A 6,000-nucleotide genomic window follows, 5' to 3' on the forward strand; every position below is an offset into this window, starting at 1 on the left:
TTTTTTGTTTTTTTGTTTTTTTTGGTTTTGTGTAGCTTTGCGCCTTTCCTGGATCTCGCACTGTAGACCAGGCTAGCCTCGAACTCACAAAGATCCACCTGCCTCTGCCTCCCAAGTGCTGGAATTAAAGGCATGCACCACCACTGCCCGGCTTTCAAAAAGGAAGGTTTTAACTTTAACATAGTAAAATTACAATATAACAAGACAATTATCAAGCAAGAATTACAGTTACAATATCTAGTCTATTTATAATATCTATCCTATATTTGTGAGTCTAAGGTTTCATATCTAACTTATCTTTTATCACAACTAAGGAAATGATAACTATCTAGTCTTCAACTACATCAAAGACCTCAGAAAGATATAATATTACCTGAGAAATGGGAGAAGGATGCAAGCAACTTTCAGGAGTCTTGGAAGAGTAGACAGAGATAGCTGGCAGCCTGGACAGTCACCTAATGTTCCTTTGTAAAGTTGGGGCATCTGTCTTCAGCCCACAGACCTAGAGTCAGTCATTTCTGTGTCCTGTAGAATGTCTGGCAGTTTCCTCTGCAAAGCAGGAACCTGAAGGACCATTTTGCCAAGCAAAGTTCAGTGGTCACCTTCCTATGGGTCCTGCATGTCCAGTTGATCAAGCAGTCCAGGCAAGAACAGTTTCTTGCCCAAATGGCTATTTTTGCCAAGAAGAAGATAAACTCCATATAGAGTGTCTTTGATGCCCATCCTCCTCTCTGAAATAAATTGGTGCAGCCAGGAGCAGACATGTCCTCACTGTCTAGAAAGTCTAAATTTTTAAAACATTTTAAATGCTATATTCTGTAGGTCTTTGAAGTGTTTGAAGATTACCTATCTATCTGAAATATATCTATGTATACCTGGAAAACTAAGCTAACATGACTATAAGTTTGATTATCATAGGTGATTAACCAATCAGAGCAACACATTCACAGCATACAGAGCGATATCCACAGCAACCATCAAGAACTGTTTGCTCCTTGCAACTGGTAGGACTAGAAAGGCTCATTCTCACACTTAGGACTCCATCAACACCTGTACCTGTTACTGTTCTTATTCTCTGTGCCACACTGGTCTAGGACACTGGTAACAGGTTGATTGGAATTAACAACTATTCTAGCTACCTTGATAAGAAACGTATGCTGAAAGGGGAAATTCCTCGAGAAGCACAAGACTAGTTCTAGAGTCCTAATGGTCTAGGGTAGTGGATCTCAACCTTACTAATGCTGCGACCCTTTAATATAGTTCCTCATGTCATGGTGACTCCCCAACCATAGTTATTTCCATTGCTACTTCGTAACTGTGATTTTACTAATATTATGAACCATAATGTAAATATCTTTTCTGATGGTCTTAGGCTACCCTTGGGAAAAAGATGTTGGACCCCAAAGTGGTTGCAACCCACAGATTTGAGAGCCACTGGTCTAGGGTGTAGTGAGCAATCCTTTTAACATTTTTAATTATGTGTGTATGTGTGTGTGCCATGGCCCGTGTGGTTAGAAGATAACTTTTAGGAATCAATTTTCTCCTTCCTCCCTGTAGTTCCTGGGCATTGAACTCATGTCATCAGGCTTGGTAGGAGGCATTCTTACCCACCAAACCACCTTTTTTGTTTTTCATGACAGGGTTTCTCTGTGTAGCCCTAGCAGTCTTGGAACTTGATTTGTAAACCAGGTTGGCTTCCAACTTAGGTAGATCCACCTGCCTCTGCCTTCTGAGTGCTGGGACTAAAGTTGTACACCACCACACCTAGCCCCACCAAGTCATCTGAGCTATTCCTTTCAATGTAAAAGACAGGTTACTGTGCCCCTACCCCCACCATTAAGAAAGAGGTACAAAGCCAGGCAGTGGTGGTGCATGCCTTTAATCCCAGCACTCACGAGGCAGAGCTAAGGTAGATCTCTGTGAGTTTTAGGCCAGGCTGGTCTACAAAGTGAGTTCTAGGACAGCCAGGACTGTTCCACAGAGAAACCCTGTCTTCAAAAACAAAAACAAAACAAAACGAGGTACAGTGTGTAGTCAGACTTTTTCTGCCTGGCCAGCCAGCTCCCAAATAACCACACGGAGGCTTCTTATTAATTAGGAAAGCTTGGCCTTAGCTTAGACTTGTTCCTTACTAGCTCTTATAACTTAAATTAACTCATATCTTTTAATCTATGTTCTTTTATGTGGCTCAGTTACCTTTACTCTGTACTGCCCATGCTGCTTCCTCTCCATCTGGCTGGCAACTCTCTGCCCTTCTCACCATCCTCTCTGCCCCCCAAATCCTGCCTAGCTACTGGCCGTTTAGCTTTTTATTAAACCAATCCAAGTGACAAATCTTCACAGTGTACAAAAAGATTATTCCATAACAGTGCCTAGTGACTTTGGATTTGGAGGCAGCACACAAGTCATTGGATTCTTCTCTGATCCATTTTCTGAATACTCCAAGTTGTCAGTTTTGAGTGGGTCCCTGAACAGAAGGCAGCATTCTCATAAGTTCTGCCTGCCCAGAGGGCCGCTTGGTCCACTACTATTTTATGTATATAGGTGGTTTGCCTGCATGTATGCACTTGCACCATGTGCATGCCTGCTCCCCAAGAAAGCCAGAGGAATGTGTCAGATCCCCTGAGACAGGAGTGACAGTTGTGAGCTACCATGTGGGTGTTGGGAACCAAGCCTAGAAGAGCAACCAGTGCTTCATCCACTGAGCTCCTCTCCAGCCCCTCAGTTTTAATTTTTTGTTTAAATTTGTGTGTCTGTATGAGAATATGCCATATGTGTGCGAGTGCCACAGAAGCCATAAGATGGCATCAGAGCTCCTGGAGCTGGAGTTACAAGTCCTTGTAGCCACCCAATATGGTGAGAACTGAACTCTGGAAGAAAGCAGCAAGCACTCTTAACTGCTCAGCTATCTTTCTGGCTTCCTCAATCTTTAGTTCTAGAACTACTGGGATAAAGTATCGAGTATCAGTGAAGCCCTTGGTGCGAGAATAAAATTATTTGGAAATTTTAAAGAACTTGTTTTCCATCTTAAAAGATTTTTAAATTTTAAAGAACCTTGTTTCGGGCATGTGGTCTTGATGGCTGTAATCTTGAATAGTGGAAAACATTTTAAGTGTTTAGCTGCTAAGATTATCCTCTTCTATGGAAGATGCATGTTCTGGAGGTAAATATACTTAGCACTTGCTAGTTGCAGTTGCTGTATTCTCTTGATCTCTTACTCCTCGTAAGACCCCAATATTCCTGGGAAAATATCAAAGCCAATTATGTAGGAGGTTTTTCAGAAGAGAAGACAACTTTGTCTTTCCAGAGGACAATGCCTCCACTTTGCTTTATGAGGCAGATAGCAACCCCAAGCCATGGATAGGTTGGGGCTTTTGCAGACCTCAATGGTTCCTGTCAATCAACAAAAGCAGGACAGCAGCAAAGTCCAACCTTCTCATTGCTCAGGAGGCCACTACTATTTTCTATTACAAATTTCTCCTTAATTTGCTCTCAAGAAGAAATAAACACAATACCAATTTCTAAACTAAATTCAGCCCAGATAGGGCAGAAGAGGCCTAGCTTTCAGTCCCCAGAAAACATCTTTCTCCCCCAACCTTTGGAGAAAAATTTATTTTAGTACAAATATCTTAACACAGCACACACTGGTGAGGGTATAAAATCCTAAATCCGGTGTAAGGAACAGTTTTATGTTTACAGGCAGGGAGAAGCTGCTGCGCCCTGCTGGCAGCAGAGTAGACTACTGGAGGGGTGCACAGTCCATCTCCTAGGCAATGTGAGTAAACTTTGCTCCTTGTCTGTTAAATTCTCTGCTTCTAGGCTGTGCTCCCCAACAGCTTTGCTTTGTGTCTTTTGCAACAAGGTCTCACACCACAGCCCAGGATGGCCTAGGATTGGAAGCAGTCCTTCTGAGTGCTGGGATTGGTTACCGGCAGGAGCTATCACACCAGACTTCTCTGCCATTTTAAAGCTTGTTCTGTGAGGAAAAGCAGGAGTTGGCACTACAGGAACATGCCCACCTACAGACAGAACGGCAAGTGTTACAGTATAAATATGCAAGTGCCCCCCCCCTCCAATTTCCCTTGTTTGAAGAAACTGCTTTGAGAGCTGTCACAGTTCTCCTTCTTAGAAATGTTTAGGGTCAGTTCAGTGGTGGCAGTGGCGGTGCATGCCTTTAATCCCAGCACCCTGGAGGCAGAGGTCAGCCTGATCTACAGAGCTTGTTCCAGGACAGCAAGGGCTACAAGAAACACTGTCTCAAAATGAAAAAAAAAAAAATGTTTAGTGTCCCAAAGAAAGCCAGCCACTGAACTGAAGTGTCTGGACAAGGCAGAGTGCAATCTGAAGCGAACACACATAGGAAGTGCATTTGGTTTTTATTCTAACTCGGGTGGCGGCTGTGTCTGGCACACAGGAAATGCATGAAGGGGAAAGGAGTCCCTGCTCCTGGACTAGAGCAGTGGGCCTCTGTGTAAACAAAGGTTTTACTGGATGCAGAGGATTAAAACGTTGTATGAAAGTCTGCCAAGGTGGGGGAGATAAAAGGTTTTAATTTCTTGTCCTAAATACAAGTTTACCAGCTCCAAATAGGTCTCCAGTTGGCTTTCCATTCACCATGGGGCAAACTGTGTTGTGTTAAAACCTTTTTTTTCTCGAGACAAGATTTCTCTGTGTAACAGCCCTGGCTGTCCTGGAACTTGCTCTGTAGACCAGGCTGGCCTGAAACTCACTGAGATTCGCCTGTCTCTGCCTCCCAAGTGCTGGGATTAAAAGCCGGGCGGTGGTGGCGCACGCCTTTAATCCCAGCACTCGGGAGGCAGAGCCAGGCGGATCTCTGTGAGTTCGAGGCCAGCCTGGACTACCAAGTGAGTCCCAGGAAAGGCGCAAAGCTACACAGAGAAACCCTGTCTCAAAAAAACCAAAAAAAAAAAAAAAAAAAAAAAAAAAAAAAAAGCGTGCACCACCACAGCTTGGCGTGTTAAAACCTCCTAACAATATTTGTTGTCAAGGTTTTGTTTTGTTTTGTTTTTCGAGACAGAGTTTTTCTGTATAGCAGCCCTGGTTGTCCTGGAACTCACTTTGTAGACCAGGCTGGCCTCGAACATACAGTAATCTGCCTGCCTCTGCCTCCCAAGTGCTGGGATCAAAGGCGTTCGTGCTGGGATTAAAGGCATGTGCCACCATTGCCACCTAATAAGATTCTTAAGTATAAAGTTTTTTTGAGACAGGGTTTCTCTGTGTGTAGCTCTGGCTATTCTGGAACTCACAGAGATCCACCTGCCTCTGCCTCCTGAGTGCTGGGATCAAAGGTGTGCACCACCACCGCCCGGTTTATATATATATATTTTAAAGACAACACAGAAGCAACTTAGTGTAAAGCTTCTTGGGGGATAGCTATCACTATCACTTTAGGATTGGACACAGACATTTTATTTAATTATTTACTTTTGAGACACACTGTTGCCCAGGCTGGCCTCGACCTCGAAGCAAAGCTCCCATCTCAGCCGCCAGAGTACTGGGATTACAGGCAGGAGCCACCACGCCCCATTTTAGAATAATGATTTACCCAGAGACTCCATTTAGAAACCATTAGGTTGCACATGGCAAGGTACGTTTTGGGAAACTTGCTTACTTTCCCACCCTGTCGCCTCCTTCGAGTCAAATGGAGACTGGAGAGCAAGGACTAGCGCATTTTCAGATTGCAACAGGTCACCAGCCCGTGTGGCATTCTCTGCCAGGTGTTCCTCGGCCCTAAGGATAGGCCACGGGTCCTCTCTCTCTCGAAGCCGGAACCCAGAACCGCGTCCCAGCTGCAGATATTCAGGAGACTTCGAAGGATCCCGACTAGGAGACCCTGTAAGGCTCCGGCGGCAGGTGACCCCAGGCCTGCGCTGGGTCCCGCTTCACGTAGGGCATGCACCGCCCTCCACCCAGCGCAGACCCGCCCCTCCCTGGACTGTAGAGGCGGGTCAACAGGGCGGGCCTCTCAGCACAATGGAA

This window comes from Peromyscus eremicus, chromosome 4 (assembly GCF_949786415.1).
Source record: "Peromyscus eremicus chromosome 4, PerEre_H2_v1, whole genome shotgun sequence".
NCBI classification, from domain to species: domain Eukaryota; kingdom Metazoa; phylum Chordata; class Mammalia; order Rodentia; family Cricetidae; genus Peromyscus; species Peromyscus eremicus.